Source organism: Oryctolagus cuniculus, chromosome 7 (genome assembly GCF_964237555.1).
Source record: "Oryctolagus cuniculus chromosome 7, mOryCun1.1, whole genome shotgun sequence".
NCBI lineage: Eukaryota > Metazoa > Chordata > Mammalia > Lagomorpha > Leporidae > Oryctolagus > Oryctolagus cuniculus.
Window position 1 is genome coordinate 148,146,395 of NC_091438.1, and position 17,123 is coordinate 148,163,517.

A 17,123-nucleotide genomic window follows, 5' to 3' on the forward strand; every position below is an offset into this window, starting at 1 on the left:
TTTACACAGTGTTCCCCTCACTGTTTTAGCTCTGAGGGCTGAAAAGACAAATGAGGAAGCAGAGGACCAGATCAGCTCTTTGTCCAAGGTCACGCAGCACCTTGGGCTAGAATTCACACCTCCCTCCCCCCACCTCACTCATCTGCCCAACTCCAGGGCTAGTCCCCTTGTGTCTTTCAGCTCAGGGAGTCATTTGGTCTACTTCCCACGCCCATTTTACAGGTTAGGAAGCTGAGGCCAAAAGGGAGAGAGTGGTTCACTCAGGTTATGTAATTAAATATCCATTAGTCTCCGGTCTTATTATTTTTTTATTTGACAGAGTTAGACAGTGAGAGAGAGAGACAGAGAGAAAGATCTTCCTTCCGTTGGTTCACCCCCCAAATAGCTGCTACAGCCGGCGCCCTGCGCCGATCCGAAGGCAGGAGCCAGGTGCTTCCTCCTGGTCTCCCATGCGGGTGCAGGGCCCAAGCACTTGGGCCATCCTCCACTGCCTTCCCGGGACACAGCAGAGAGCTGGACTGGAAGAGGAGCAACTGGGACTAGAACCTGGCACCCACATCGGATGCCGCGCCGCAGGCGGAGGATGAACCAAGTGAGCCACGGAGCGGGCCCCCTTACGTATTTAACATTACAAAAGTGATAGTAATAAAGTCCCCCTTCTCAGCCATCCTTTTCTGTCCAAATGTTCTTTTATTCCTCATCTGAGATCCTCCAGGGAGCCTGGATGCTGCCATTGGGCCAGGCCCTTCCTCCCTGGTTTCTGGGCAGCTATGCAGCCCACTTGGCTCCCTTGCCCGCCACTCTGGACCCTGGGACTCGGCCCCATCACAGCCGCCACCAGAGCTGCGACGGGCACCGGCCTCCCAGCTCGCGACAACCCCTCTGCTTAACAGTTTCCCGGAAGCTGATCAGCCCCAAGGGCCCTGGCTGGTGTCTCTGATCCTGGGGTGGCGTCCGATTTGCATATCCCAGCCTGGGAGCTGCTCCCTGCGGGAAGTGCCTGTGTGCGAGCAGGAGGCCCAGAGAGGCCTGGGCTCCGAGGAGGAGGAAGAGGAGGGGAGGGGGAGGGGAGGCGGCGTAAGCTCGCCTGGGCTAATGACAACAGCTCCTCCTCACATTTGCAATCACGCTTTAACAGTTTACAGAGCGGCGTTCACACCCGTCAGCTCGCGCGTGCTCGCGCGCCCAGCCTCCCCTGCGAGCCTCCTGGCAGCGTGGCGATGCCGCGCCTCCCGCCCTGGCGGGGAAGGCACTTGCCCAAGGACACGCCGCAGACTTGCTTCTCGGCGCAGCTGGAGGGAGGCTTCGGTGACCTGACTTGTCCGTGTCTCTGTCAATCAGATCTGATTGACGGACACTATCCGGGCACCTCCCCGCAAGGCGGGCACCGGGGAGGCGGGGACGCAGCTGTGCACCTGCCGGGCAAGGCCCTGCCGTCCAGGAGCCTACAGGCTTCAAAAAGTTCATGGAAAACACCTGTTCCCTTTTCATCCACTCTTCCCATGAGCTTCTGAGGTGCCCTGGTGTACAACAGGATGGGGAGCGTGGGGAAGGTCGGGAAGAGACCGGAATGGGAACAGGGTGACGGGGCAGTGATTGCCGTGGGTAAGGGACAGCTCCAGCCCGGGGATGTGTGACCACTGAAAGCTGGACGCTACAGACGGTGGCAGGGAGGTCCCTGTGTGAGGAACCCCAGGTGCAAAGGGCCTGGGCCCCACGCAGGAGCAGCGGCTGAGGTCAGCAGACAACGGAGGTGCGGGGGACAAGGCCAGGAGGGTGAACCTAGATCGCGTATTTTAAGCACGAACGGAAGCCACAGAGGGTTCTAAGTAGGGAGCAGGTGGCCCGGATGCAAGGGAAGCAGCACGAACTTGGCTGAGAAGGGCCAGGGTGGGGGGGCAGCCCGGGTGCTAACCCAGGCCACCGTCCTGGTCTGCGGGGCTGGCCTGGCCTCTGCACCCCGTGGACGGAGGCCCCAGTCCTCCCTTTCCTTGCTGTGTGACCTCAGGCAGAATGCTCCCCCTCTCTGGGCCCCACTTGCCACAGATGCAGAATGAGGGCATTGGCAAAGGGGGTTTATCTGAGGCTGCCTTTGGCCCTGGCTCTCCCACTGCTGTGGGCCCAGTGGGAAGAAGACTTCGCTGAGGACCTCAGCCATGCCAGAGGGGGCTCAAGGCCCCCATGACTCTTCCAAGGCCCCCATTCCTGCAGTGGGAGGGCCTCCCAAGGGGACGGTGTCGTCCTGAGTGACAGAGCCTGTAGAGGGGACAGAAGTGTCCCCTTGGTGTCCCCGGTCTCTGACGCCCATCCACAAGCCTCATGGGGGCATCGGGCTCCCTGCAGCCCGGGCCAGGCCGGGGATGGAGGGGGTCTCAGCACAGAGTCCTGGCCCAAGTCCTAGTTCTGCCACCAGTTTGCTGTGCGACCCCAGCCGGGGGCCCGTCCCCTCCCTGGGCCTGCGTGGGGAGAGTCACACACCTGCGCTCCGGAAGCTGGCGGACCGGCGCTGTCCAATGGAAACACAAAAGTCCGTAACTGAAAGTAAGAAGAAACAGGTGGAATTGATTTCCACTTGTTTATTTAACCCAACATAGCCACAATATTGTGATTTCAACATGTGATTGATGAACCATCTTGCAGTCTTTTTTTTTTCCCACTCCATCTACGGAATGCGGTGTGTATATTTCAGCCTATCTCAGCTCCACCGCTGCGTGTGGGCAGGGGCGGCACCCAGTGACCCAGGGCGAGCCGATGAGCAGCCGTGGAAAGGGAGCTTGGACACAAGTTGTCCCAACGCGCCAAGGGCACGGGGAAGGCAGTCACTCCCCCTGCCGGAGGAAAGGGGGCAGGCTTTCCCCGGGGAGGTGACTGCCCCCGGGGGTGGGCGCCCGTCCTCAAGCTTACGAGGCCCCTGGGATGCCTGGGTTTCTGTCCCGGCTCCAGCTTCCTGCTGACGCACGCCCTGGGAGGCAGCAGGGATGGCTCAAGGACTTGGGTCCCCGCCACCCATGTGGGAGGCCTGGGTGGACCTGGCATGTGCAGAGTGAACCAGTGGGTGGGAGCTCTTGTTTCTCTCCACCCACCCCCCCCCCCACTCTCAAATAATACTTTTCAAAAATACTTTAAAAAAAAAGCCTCTTGACAGTTAATGTCTTTCCTTCTCCTTTACAAAAGCACATTTTTTCCAGGATAAAGTAATGCATATTTTGTTAGAAACAGAATGGCTAGAGAAGAGTTCGAAAGGAGAATGAAAATCACCCAGAACCTCCCCAGGCCCGGAGCCACTGTGAATAGTTCCAGCCCCTTCCTGCCAGGCGCTTTCCAGGCGCAGGGAGCAAGCAGCACTGTCACCTTGCTGTGTGTGCAGGGCTGTGTCTGGTGCCTGTCCCTATTCTGGTTCCTCCTAGCTCGCCCCTGGTTGTCAGAGACTGGGGAAGGCACACAGCAGGGTGCTGTTCCGGGAACACGATGGGCCGCAGGGCCAGCAGCTCCCGGGCCTTCCTGCCTCCCCTGCAGGCGTCTGCCTTCCCAGCTCCACCCTGGGTGCCGCTCGGAGGTGGCAGGAGCACTCAGGAGGGCCCGATCCAGCCCGCGCCTGACTCCTCGCCCCAGCCCTGTGGCTGGCTCTTTGTGACTCGGAGGCTGGGCTGGGCTGCGGCTCCCAGCAGCCAGTCTCTCGACTGCCACCTGGTGTCCCTGGGAGTTACTGCAGCTCCGGAGCAGAGGCGTCCTCCTCCCAGGAGCTGGGAGGGCCTGGGTCACCTGGCTTGGGGGCAAGGACTCTGATGGGGGGGGGGTGTCTTCTTGCAGGGACAGCCAGTCTCCAGCACCTGCTGTGATCCTCCCGCCAGCATGGCCGCCCTCCCCACTCCACAGCGGAAGAAGCTGTGCCTGGAGAGGAAGTGACTTGGCTAAGGTCACTCTGCAGACCAGTGGATGCTGCGCTGGGCACCAGGCTTCTGGGTCCCCGGGATAAGACCCTCTTGAGGCCTCTGTGTGTGCCGTGGCCGATAAGGCACCAGATTGGATTTTAGGGGACCCGAGTTCACGCCCCTGGCAGCTCTCCACGTGGCTGTGAGTGCCCGTGTGGCTTCCTGAGCCTCCGTTGCCCTGTTAGAAGATGAAAGGGGCCGGGGGACAGACGCGCCTCTGCCAGCCTTGGAGGGGCCCTGTCTGGGAGAAAGGTCGCCACGTCGCACCCGAGCCCGAGGCTTTGATCCCAGCGCCCAGAGCCGCACGGTTTATGGAGGTTCACTGGGCAGGCGTTTCCCAATCTGCCAGTTTCAAAGTGCAGTTTTGATGGGTGCCTGGCGGGAGGGGTGCGGCAGGGTAGGGGAGCTGGGCGTGGAGGCACGAAAGGCTGGGAGCGCGGCCCCCACCTGTGCCCAGACGCAGCTGGGCGCGGGGGCCGGAGAGGCACGCAGAAGGCTAACGGGCAGCCCCCCGTCTCTAAGGACCCTTGTACCTGCAAGGGAAACTCACGCAGCCAGGAGAAGCTGAGCTCCCTGCAAAGGTTCCGGCCCAGGAGTGGAGTTTTAGGACAAAGATGCAGCCGGCTCATGTTCGATCGGGGCCGAGGAGAAAGGAAGTGTTCAGGCGGTATCTGCCAAATTGGGGGAGGAGGGGTTGGAAGGAAGGAAAGAAGGAAGGAAGGAAGTGCAGATGGACGGGTGGATGAGTGGGTGGACGGACGGATGGATAGGCAGACGGATGGATGGATGGATGGATGGGTGGACGGATGGACGGATGGATGGTTGGGCAGACGGATGGATGGATGGATGGATGGATGGGCAGATGGATGGATGGATAGGTGGGTGAATGGAAGGATGGATGGATGGTTAGAGAGGAGAAAGGATGACAAGCAGGCAGGCTTCTAGGAGGTGGTGACATAAGACCTGGGATGAGTCTCGGCATTGTAAGACATTGACGCAGGAGTTTTTGGAAGGACACCTTTTACAGTCAAAAACGAGGAATCTGTACTTCGTGATGGGCACTCGGTGGAACCGAGAAGGGGAGGCGGAACAGGACTCGGATGATTCAGAATCTGGGGGCTGGCTAACCGCGGGGATGATGGTAACAGTAACCGCGGCTGCCCGGGCCGCCCCGAGCACTTGGCACGTGTTAGCCCCGTCACGCCTGCGCATTCCCCGGGAGGTTTGCTGGGGCTCCTGTGCCCGGCTGCCCTGTGCAGCTCGTTCCCCTGGGCGCTCACCTCGACTGCTTGACCGTGCCTCTGGGGAGGGGCCGCACTGCAGGCGGGGGAGGGCGGCGCTTCCGAGCTGGGGGAGGGACCTGCTCTGCGCGGGGTCCCCTGGCGAGCTGCGGCGGAGTTGGCAGAACTGGGGGCTCTGGCGCTCGTCCTCTCCTGTGCTCGCGTGGGAACCGGCGTCTGGGGTCTCGGAGAGGAGCGGGGAGGAGGGAAGGGGCAGCAGCTTTGAGGGCCTCCCCTACATCCCCTGCACAGGCTCCGCCCCTGGGAAGTGGCTCCCACCCACCGCTGTGCCATCCAGGCGGCCGCGCTGGTGATGACAACCTTGGGGTTTTACATCCAGAAGAGCCTGGCGTCGGCTTCTCCACCCTTCTCATTTTGTGAATGAAGAAACTCAGAGAAGGGAAGTGGCTTCCTCAAGGTCAAGGGCAGCGGAGGTTCCAGGGTCTCCAGGTTAAGCAGCGGACGTGGCTGTTGGCCTCGGGCTTCGAGTTAGGAGGCTGGGACCAGGGGAGTCCCGGGGGACGAGGTGGGCATTCTTGTTTCTCTAGAACCATCTGGAAGGCTGGGCAGAGCTCAACCCTGTAACCGTCTGAGATGGGAAGTAGCTCGTCTGTCTCACTGCTAACTCACATCCTATTCTACTTTCTTCCTCCAGCATTCGCTATTGTTTTCTAATTTTTTTTTTTAAAAGATTTATTTGTTTGAAAGAGGAAGGGAGTTGGTGAGAGAGAGAGAGAGAGAGAGAGAGAGAGAGAGAGGTATTCCATCTGCTGGTTCACTCCCCAAATGGCTTCAACAGTAGAGGCTGGGACGGGCTGAAGACAGGAGCCAGAAGCTCCGTCTGGGTCTCCTGCATGGGGGCGGGGCAGGGACCCAAGCACTTGGGCCATCTTCCGCTGCTTTCCCAGGCGCATTAGCAGGGAGCTGGATTGGAACCAGAGCAGCCAGGACATGAGCCGGCGCCCATATGGGATGCCGGTGTCGCCGGGAGCAGCTCAGCCTGCTGTGCCACCACGCTGGCCCCCAGGATTCATTGTAAGTGCCAATGCTCTGCACCTTCAACACTCACGGATCCCAGGCCCCATCCCAGGCCCCATGGGGAGCCAGCAATGGGGGACTCGCAGGTGGAAGGTCAAACTTTTGTTCCTGAATTCCAGCTCTGCAGAGACAAAGCAGTAGGGGTGGCACCACAGGGGGACAATGGGGAGCAAACAGGAGCCAGCTCTGCTGGCCCAGGAGTCTCCCCTCCACTTAATTAAGATCACAAAGGGAAGCCGGGTCTGCATTGGATTGTGGGGATTATGCAAATGAGGCTGCAGAAAGGGCAGACTTCTGAGCGCCTGGTTGCCCCGGCTGCCATGATGGGGCAGGCCTGGCCAGGAAGAGGCGATGGGAGGGACCCCAACCTCCCAGGGCCCCGCCCTGGGCTAGAGCTCCTAGGAGTGAGGGGCAGGTTTTCCCAGAAGGGGGCGTCTGGAGTGCTCACCTTGCAGGGATCTGCCATAGGTCACACGGCTTGGTGCTCCAACAGCAGTGAAGAGAAAGGGCAGGAGGCAGAACGGGTTTGATCCCCTGCTCTGCCACTCACTGGCCGTGGGGCCCTCGGGGAATGGCGTCTGCGCTCCAGGCCTCAGCAACCGCACCGCCTGGGGTGGATGTGGGGACAAAGTGTGGCCAAGTCCAGCAGCTGCTGCGGCAGTGCCCGGGTTCCTCCTCTCCTGCTGGCTTCATGTGGGCTCAAGGTCATGATAATTCAGTCAGGGTAAGCGCCTTATAAGTAATACAATGTATGAATGTGACAGCAATATATGTGTGCACACACATATATACACACATGCACACGCGTGCACACATATGCACACACATACACATATGCACACACACACTTGCTCAAGAGCACTTCAAAACATTCCTGGAAAATGGATTTAAAAGACAAGTTTAGGGCCGGCGCCGCGGCTCACTAGGCTAATCCTCTGCCTTGTGGCGCCAGCACACCGGGTTCTAGTTCCGGTCGGGGCGCCGGATTCTGTCCCGGTTGCCCCTCTTCCAGGCCAGCTCTCTGCTGTGGCCCGGGAGTGCAGTGGAGGATGGCCCAAGTCCTTGGGCCCTGCGCCCCATGGGAGACCAGGATAAGTACCTGGTTCCTGCCATCGGATCAGCGTGGTGTGCCGGCCGCAGCACGCTGGCCGCGGCGGCCATTGGAGGGTGAACCAATGGCAAAGGAAGAGCTTTCTCTCTGTCTCTCTCTCTCACTGTCCACTCTGCCTGTCAAAAAAATAAATAAATAAAAATAAAAATAAAAAACTTAAAAAAAAAGACAAGTTTATTTTGGGGCAAAAAAATTCATGCAAGGGTCTTTCATGCTACACACTTTCAGTGAAGTTTTTGAAGACCCCACCTATGCACAGATTTTGAGATTCTTTGTACCAAAATATTTGTTTTTTAATTTCATTTTCCATGAATTAAAAAAAATTATTTTATTTATTTGAAAGGCAGAATTGCAGAGAGAAGGAAAGATTGATCTTCTATCCTCTGGTTCACTCCCCAAATGGCCACAATGAGTGGGGTTGGGCCAGACTGAAGCCAGGAGCCAGGAGCTTCTTCTGGGTCTCCCATGTGGGTGCAGGGGCCCAAGGACTTGGCTCATCCTCCACTGCTTTCCCAGGCACATGAGCAGGGAGCTGGATCGGAAGTGGAGCAGCCGGGACTCCAACCGGCGCCCCTATGGGATGCCTGCATCACAGATGACGGCTTCACCCCCCATGCCGGCCCCTTCAAGAACTTTTTGAAGACTCCCTCCTATGCATGGACTTTGAAATTTTTGGCACCAAAGTATGCATATCTTTTAATTCTGTTTTCCATGGGTTTTTGAAGTCCCCTCCTACCTCTATGTGACAACAGCAGACACACGGAGAGTACCTGCAGCAGGAAGGATCTGGGAGCCATTCGGAGCTTGGCAAACACAGCTCAGGACTGCCGAGGTGCGACCACACCCATCTTCCGGGGAGCGGCCGTGTCCAGGAGGGCCGCGGCGGCTATGCCCCCACGGCTGAGCCGACCCCGGCTGCTCCCAGGCCCACAGCGCCAGGGCGCAGGAGCTCCTGGCTGTCATCAGGTTTGACTTGCTCATTTCACACTCAAGAAACTGAGGCCTGGGGAGGGAACGGAACCCCCACCCCGACCCGGCGCAGCAGATGGAGTTACAGCAGCCCCCTGTCTCCCAGCCCAGCCCTTCCCTCCCCACCCCTACGCCAGCACCCGGCCTGGCTTTCTGAACCACCAGCTGCCTCACGGTCGGCCAGTGTTTGCTGAGCCTGAGTCATGAGCTCAGAACTGGGCCCTGGGGGTGAGGGCAGGCACCAGACGGAGCAGCTTCACACCTGTCTAACCACAGGAGGAAGCCCAGACAGGGAGGGGAGCTCTGGGCCAGCCGGGGCGGGCGGGGTTGGGGGCAGAGATGAGCAGACCCCGGCCCTGCCGTGTAGAAGCTCAGCCTGCTCGGGCACTTGTGCCGTCCGCTGTGCCGTGCACTGCGCCACAGACGGCACGATCCTGCACTGCTGGGGTAGCGACAGAGCAGGTGATGACATGAGGGTGTACATCAGGGACAGAGCAGAATCCTTTCACGTAGAGAATGTCACCTGTGGGCCATCGCGCCATTAGACAGGTGAGCCGTCAAGGCTCAGAGACTGCAGAACTCGCCCAAGGTCACACAGCACTGCCACAGAAGAAGGAGGCAGAACTCATACAGTTCCTCGGGCCTCGTCCCATTACTGCTGTGTCCAGTGCGGCGACCACTTGAAGAGTGGCTTGTCTGAATTAAGATGTGCACAGCTGCAAAAATACACGTCCATTTGCAAAGGCATAGTAAGAAAACAGTAAAATATCTCATGAGTTTAAAAACAAAATGTTAGTGAGGGGCTCGTGTTGTGGTGCAGGTTAAGCTGTCTCCTGAGACACCAGCATCCCAGATGGGCGCCGGTTCGAGTCCTGGCTGCTCCACTTCTGACTGAGCTCCCTGCTAATGTGCCTGGGAAAGCAGTGGAGGATGGCCCAAGCCCTCAGACCCGTGCCACCTACTTGGGAGACCCGGATGCAGTTCCGTGCTCCTGACGTTGGCCTGAACTAGCTCTGGCCATTGTGGCCATTTGGGGAATGGACCAGCAGATGGAAGATTCTCTCTTTCTTTCAAATAAATGAACAGATCTTTAAAAAGAGTGCTGGCGAAATGTTGAAATGATATTCGCGATACACTGGGTTAACTAAAACGTGTTATTAAAATCAGCTGTACCTGTTTCTTCTTACTTGCTCAGATGTGTCTACTAGAAAGTTAAAAATCTGGGCTGGCACTGTGGCGCCCTGGCCTAAAGTGCCGGCATCCCATACGGGCACTGGTTCAAGTCCCAGCTGCTCCTCTTCCAATCCAGCTCTCTGCTATGGCCTGGGAAAGCAGTATAAGATGACCCAAGCCCTTGGGCCCCTGTACCGGCGCAGGAGACCCAGAAGAAGCTCCTGGCTCCGATCAGCGCAGCTCCGGCCGTTGTGGCCAATTGGAGAGTGAACCAGAGGACGGAAGACCTCTCTCTCTCTCTGCCTATCCTCTCTCTGTGTAACTCTGACTTTCAAATAAATAAATAAATCTTTAAAAAAAAAAGAAACTTAAAAATTGCCCATTTCCATCACCCAGCGCAGCTGTGCAGCGGAACTTTCCACCAAGATGAACACGGTCCCTCCTGCCCCGTCCCGCAGGGAGCCACCCAGCGGGACGTGGCTATTGAGAACGTGGACTGGGATAGCGTGACTGAGCAAGCGCATTGTCCATTTGCCGTCCTGGTAATGAATCGAAACTGGAATTTGAGCAGCCAGCGACTCCTGGATTGGTCCGCACATTGCAGCCGGGCTTTGCTGGCTCAGGAAGACAAAGAAACACGGCGGGGGGCACAGAGGGCTAGGCTCCATTGTCCTTGTGGAAATGAGGCTCAGAGAGGTTGGCGATCGCCCCAGAGCGCACAGCTTGGAGGGGTGGAGTCAGGGCTGCCCCCACCCCCAGCCTGGGAGCCGCAGCGCCAGCGCCGGCCCTGGTTTGTTCTCCAGAACTGCGCCTCCCTCCACTGCCTGAGGAACTGTCCCCAGGGCCTCCTCCAAGTCCCACCCACCACAGAGCCCCCCCCCCCCCCAGCCTCCCAGTCACCCCGCTGGAAACCTCGGCCGGCCCCCTGGGGCTGTCGTCACCCTTCCCTGCCTCCTCCCTCCGCACTCCACGCCTGAGCGGTGGCTTCTGGGCACCGGCTCCACCCTGTCCCACCCCAGCCCCCTCTCACCCGCTCCCATCCACTCTTCCGGGAAGCCTGGCTACCTTCGCGCCCAGCCTGCTCCATTTCCATGGCTTCTCAGACGGTCCCAGGTGCTTCAGAATGCGGAACTTGAACTTGGCATCCGTGTGCAAACCACAGCAGAAGCTGACCATGGCTGGGCCCGCCCAGCTCGGCCACACCCTTTCTGTGTGACCTTGGGCCAGTGAGGGTTTCGGCCCTCTGGGAAAGGGAAGGCAGGTGCTCCATGGAGCTTACTTCCTGAATAACCCCCTCCTAAGCTGAAAATGCGCCCAGGGGTGGGCGTTGGGCCAAGATGCTGCGTCCCACATCAGAGCGCCTGGGTCTCATTCCAGCTTTCTGCTTCTGCACACCCTGGGAGGCAGCAGAGAGGAGGAACTCCAGGAGGAGCTGGGTCCTGTCATGTACGTGGGAGACCTGGATGAAGCTCCTGGCTCCTGGCTTTGGCCCGGCCCAGTCCCAGCCTCTGCGTGCATTTAGGGACTGACCCAGCAGATGGGCGATCTCTCTGTCTCTCTGCCTCTGACACTAATGAAACAAAGGCGCTGAAGCCACCCACCCTATAGGACACCGGGGCCCAGTTGTGGGCAGCTGCACCTGCTGGTGGTGGGCTGACTTGGAGCCTCGGTGCCCACCAGTGCCCGGCATCACGAGAGAGGACCAGACTGCGTGTCAGCAACCCCAGGGCAGAGCAGCCCTCAACGTTGGAAGCGAGGTTTTTCTGTTGAGTACCCAGCGTGTTGTGCTGTTGTAAAGTTGAAAACGCCCGAGTCAGGCCACTGTAATTTTGTTTAAAGATGTATTTATTTACTTGAAAGTCACAGTTACACAGAGCAGATGTGGGTGACCCTCAGGCGTGGCCCACTCGAATTACAAACTGGTGTGGGCATGACCACTCTGTGGCCCACCTCCCGCAGGGGCTGTGCACGGCACATCCTGACCTGGTTCCCTGCAGGTGCTCACTAAATGCGTGTTTGCACGCTGGACAAGGCTTTTGAATCACATGGGGTCCCGGTCCTGCGCAGGTTCCTTGGCCAAACTGTGCGACTGTTGTGGGGTGTGGGGGCAAGAGGGGCATAGAGCTCTGTGTGCCACACATGGCAATCTTTCAAAGCTGGGGCTCAAGCTAACCAGCAGTTAGACAGCTAGAGGTATGTGCCGCCTAGTGACGGGGCTCTGTTCTCAGACAGGCGGTTTTGTCACCACGCAGGCACCACAGAGTTCAGATAGGCAAAGGAAGAGGGCTGTGATGTAGCAGACAGAAGCTTCCAGAACCGCTGTTGTCTGTGTGGTCTCTCGTGGAGCAAAATGTTATTAGGTGCAGCCCGTTATAGGAAATATAAAACATATGTAATGCTATACTTTTGAAAGTTAACTTTTAAGGATTTATTAATTTGATTTAGAGATTATTTATTTGATAGTGCTACCAAGAGAGAGGGAGAGACAGAGACAGAGAGAGGTCTTCCGTCCACTGGTTCACTCCCCAGGTTGGCCATAACGACCGGGGCTGGGCCAATCCGAATCCAGGAGCCAGGAGATTCTTCTAGGTCTCCCATGTGAGTGCAGGAACCCAAACACTTGGACCATTTTCCGTTGCTTTTCCCAGGCCATTAGCAGGGAGCTGGATTGGAAGTGGAGCAGCTGGGACAGGAACCAGCGACTGTGTGGGATGCCGGTGTTGTGGGTTGCGGCTTTGCCTGCTGTGTCACATCGCTGACCCGGTAACTCTACAGCTTCGATACGACAGGAAGTCAGCAGACTACCTAGGACGAGTGAATGTCATTACTGTTTGGGAAGTTTCTTGGCGGCCGGATGAGTAATAAAATAAAAATATGGATGACTCGCACATTATTATATATTTATTCTATCAATTTTGTTTTTCTTGCCTGTATTTCAGCAAAATCAGTAATTACGCTGCTATAATCAAGATTTTTCAGGTAATTTTTGTTCTGTTGATGGTAATGCGAAATTACAGCCTTCTTCGAGCCATTGTATTTCTCAGAGAGTTTTTAATTAATTTCAACTTGGAAACACTTGCTCTGTTGAGGATGTAGCAACAAATTGTCAATAAAATTCTTAAAAGCAATGTTTAGATTAGGAAATGAGCCATGAATTTTACATAGCAAGCTTAAACGCCGTGATGGGGTTGCCCATGATAAATGACAACAATTGTGGAAAATATTACAAACCATTTAGGTTCTCCATCTAAATCATGTCACGTGTGTATCTGGAGTGTTACAGTCTCTCAAAGCCATATCCAGGCCGAACCCCCGTGTCGCGTGGGCCGTGGCTGCCACGCTCCACGTGCCTTCCTAACTGCACCGACACAGGTCCAGAGTTCAGAGTGATGCGGATTATTTCATGTTGCTTGTGGACTCTCCGCGCCTCCTAAGCGCGTCGGCAACCACCAGCCACGGCTGGGGATCCGAGAGGGGCGGGGCTGTGCATGCCTGGTGCTCTGGGGAGGAAGGGGTTAGCGAGCTAATTCGTCTTTCCTCGCCCAGGAGCAGTGGCTTTTCTCGCCCTGCTCAGGGCCTCCCTCCCTCCCTCCCGGAGCTGCGTCCATCTGTGATGTCAGCAGCCACACAGCTCATGGCCGCTGTGTCACCGGTGTGTGGCCTGCCTTTGTGTCCAGGGCGGCACAGGGCGGGACATGGGGAGAGATGTTTCCCTCTGTACCAGACACCAGAGCCGATGTCGGGGGTGATGGGGAGCTGGGCCAAGCCACCGGGGCTCCACACTTTCTTTTCCTTATTATTTAAAGATTTATTTGAAAGGCAGAGCATCAGAGAGAGAGAGAGAGAGAGAATAATCCATCCACTGGTTCACTCCCCAAATGGCTGCAACACCCCAGGGCTGGGCCAGGCCAAATCCAGGAGCCAGGAACTCCATCCAGGTTTCCCACAGGAGTGGCAGGGACCCACGCACTTGGGCCATCCTCTGCTGCTTGAGGCGCATCAGCAGGTGCTGGATCAGAAATGGAGCAGCTGGGATGGGAGCCGGCGCTGCGATACAGGATCACGGCGTCGCAGGCAGTGACTCGCCCCTCGGCCGCTGCACTCCTTCGGAGAGGAGTCGCTGTGTGTGTGTGATACACGTCTGTGCCTGTCGTGGGCGGGCAGGGGCTGTGGCTGGCTCCAGGGCTGCGCAGAAGCCACGCCACTCAAGCTCGGGTGCCCGTATCCAATAGTTCATCTGCTAAACGATGATTTCACTGCGTGTCCTCCAGTGGCTATGTTTCTTGCATTTCCTGCCGTGTTAGCGCTGTTGCTTCATGGAGCAGGGACTGTCATTTCAACATAACACATATATTGGCACTTGCATTATTACAGGTTAGAAACCGACTTGATGGTGGGAGGAAGGCACGTAAGCTGATGGACCGTCCGAGCTGGTTTGTAGAGTGTGCAGTTCGTGGTGGTGTAGACACACCTCCAGAGCTTTCTCCTCTTACAAACAGGAGCTCCGGGTGCGCCCAGCCCCTCCTGCTCCCAGGCCCTGTAACCACCATTCCACTCTCTTTTCTTTTAATTTGTTTTATTTGAAAGACGGGCGTGGGGGAGAGAAGGAGAGACAGAGACACACAGACAGATGGAGGTCTTCACTCCCCAAAGGCCGGCAACAGCTGGGGCTGGGCCAGGTGTCCCGCATGGGTGGCAAGGACCCACACGTCTGAGCCGGCACCTGCTTCCTCCCAGGGTGCGCATGAGCAGGTAGCCGGGGCTCCACCCGGCTCCCACAGGGACGTGGGTGTCTCGGGCGGCCCCTACTCCCTGTGAATTTGACCACTTAGGATACTGCACTGCAAATTCATGTGTGTTGTCTTGGATGGAAATATCTGTCTGCAACAGATTGGAAATTTTAAAAACAAAATGGTCTCTCGCCATAGAAAGTGTTGAGAAGCAGGGGTTCCCAAAATGTGGGAACCCTCTGAGGGTCTCAAGGCATTTCTGATTCACTTCTGGGGCCCTCATCTTCCCCGCCTGCCCCCCCACCCGGGTGGGGGCTCGCTGCATCCTGGAGGTGCACCACCCTTGGCTTTGCCCTGGGGGCCCCCGTGGCCGTCTGGCTGGGCGGGGCCCTCCGGGCTCAGGCAGGCCCGGGTCCAAGTCCCATTTCACGCGCCGAGGACTCCTTTGTCTGCTCTGACACCTGGTTTCCGGCCTCTGCAGCCACCGGGAGGCCGTCTCACGGATGACACACACCAGCATCTTCCACCGCTGACGTCCCGGCCGAGACGGAAGGCAACGCCCGAGACAGCCGCTTCCCTCTTCGGCTGGCTGTCACCTGTGCATGTCACCATCCACACTGGGGACAAGAGGGAGGCACTGATGTCAGTGAGCCCCAGGCCGAGGAGGGGCCCTCATTCCAGACTTCCAGAGCCGGGAGGGATTGGCAGCTATGTCGCCCTCTTATTTCAGGAGGAATGGACCTGGAAAGACGGCCACAGTCCCAGCACCGGGCATGAGCACTTCCGTCTGTTAGCGAACATCCTCCCTGTTTTCCACCGTACATTTCCCAAAAACGGGAGCAGCAAAGGAGCAGCAAAGCGCATTTCGCGGGGCAGCGTGGCTGCTGTGACTGCAACACCGTGGCTCCAGCTCCGGCTCATTCTGGCGGCTGCAGGGCGTTCTGTCCGGGGTGTGTGTGTGTGTGGGGGGCGGTTGGCCCCCGAGTCCTCTGGACATTCATTCTCTCGCCCTGCCCAAGCAACCACATTCCGGCACTCAAGTTGTCCTTACTTCCTTAGAATAAAGTCAGAGATGGCGTTTCTAACCTAGGCAAGCGGACGCACGGACCCTATTCGCAGGCTTTGGCTGCTCCAGGGTTGGACACTATGGCCAGTGCCGTCAGGAGTGGGAAGTGTCCCTCTCAGCTCACCCTGCCAGCTCCGGGGCGAGGGATTTTGATTTCATTGTCTCGTGTTGGAATGCTTTTGGGATGCTGGGTCCTTGCCTTCTGCCTGTGGGTCAGTGCTACAGAAACAGCGTTTTGTTTTCCTTATGGCGCTTGGCCGATGGGACGAAATAGCTGTCCGAGCCTGTCCATCCAGCTCTTGATGTTGACTGACGGCAAGGGAGGATCTTCAAGTTCGGGTCAGGCCAGCCTGGGAACCAGGATTTCTGATGCCCAGGGGAGGACTTGTCCCCTGATTCGGGGGCCCCTGTGAGAGACAGGGGCTGTGAATCAAAATGGCAAACACCTCTCTTGTGCTCCGTGTCGCCGGACGCCGGGAGACGAGTGACGCTGGCCCCCTCCGGTCAGAACCTCGGCTTCCTCCCTGTAAAATGAGGAAATTGGGCACAATCCATAGCTCAGCTGGTTCTTGTTTTCGTTATTTATTCGAAGAAGAGATTTACAAGAGGCAGAGAGAAAGAGAGAGAGAGAGAGAGAGAGTGTCTTTCATTCACTGGTTCACTCCCCAGTTGGCTGCAGCAGCCAGAGCTGTGCCGATCTGAAGCCAGGAGCCAGGAGCTTCTTCCAGGTCTCCCATGTGGGTTTAGGAACCCAAGGACTTGGGCCATCCTCTACTGCTTTCCCAGGACCTAGCAGAGAGCTGGATTGGAAGTGGAGCAGCTGGGTCTTAAACCAGTGCCTGTATGGAATGCTGGCACTGTAGGTGGCAGCTTTACCCGCTACACCACAGCCCTGGCCCCCGTGGCTCAGCTGTTTTTCAGCAATCTAATTAAGACTATGCTGCCCGAGACCCTTCCCATCTCTGGCAGTTATGAGGGGATCTTGCACGGACTCCACAGTTTACAAACCCTTTCTGGAAGCAGAGAGGAGGGGCCTGGCATTAGCTCCATCACACAACACCAGGAGGCTCCTGGAAGTGTGTGGAATGTGCCTACGATGGATAACTATACAAAGATCTTTACAGCAACTTGTAAAATTTGTTTATTTCTTTTCATTTTATTTGAGAGGCAGAGAGACACACACAAAGAAAAGGAGTCAAAGACAGACAGAGACGTCTGCCTTCTCCTGGTTCATGCCACGAATGCCCCTAAGAACCAGGGCTGGCTGAGGTCCAAGCTGAAACCTTGGAGCTCCATCTGAGGCTCCCACATGGCGGCAGGGACAACGCACTTGGGCCATGACTGCTGCCTCCCAGGGCGCGCACCGGCAGGAAGCCGGCACCTGAGGCTGAGCTGGGACTCGGACCCCGGCCGTCCAATATGGGATGCAGGCGTCCCAATCTGGCGTCTAAACCGCTGGGCTGAATACCAAATACCTGCCCTGAATTTCCTTTTCAATTCCTTTTTTCTCTTTCCTGAAATTTTTATTTATTTTATTTGTATGTGTTTGAAAGGCAAAGCAACAGAAAACAAGCTAGATGGGGAGATGGATAGGCGGACAGGTAACAGACAGACAGACATCTGCTGCCCCCTGGTTCACTCCCCAAATGCCCACCACAACTGGGGCTGGGCCAGGTGGAAGCCAAGAGCCCAGAACTCAATGCAGGTGCCCACGCAGACGGCAGGAACCCAAGTGCTGGAGCCATCACTGCTCCTCCCAGGGTGTGCACTAGCAGGAAGCTGGCGTGGAAGTGGGCAGGGACTCAGACCCAGGATGTGGGTGTG

At 57.3% G+C, this 17,123-nt stretch overlaps 1 long non-coding RNA gene across 2 annotated transcripts; it reads right to left on the minus strand.

Moving 5' to 3' along the window:
* Positions 1–638: 638 nt before the first annotated feature.
* On the minus strand, positions 639–10,621 carry LOC127493695 (uncharacterized). 2 transcript variants are annotated; one of them, XR_011390186.1, is made up of 4 exons: positions 10,569–10,621; positions 6,699–6,858; positions 5,213–6,371; positions 639–2,535 (listed from the first exon to the last, which is right to left on the minus strand). It is a non-coding gene; the product is annotated as an uncharacterized lncRNA (long non-coding RNA). The 2 variants fall into 2 exon arrangements; XR_007924143.2 differs by lacking the exon at positions 10,569–10,621 and having other exon boundaries at positions 6,699–8,405.
* Positions 10,622–17,123: the final 6,502 nt, after the last annotated feature.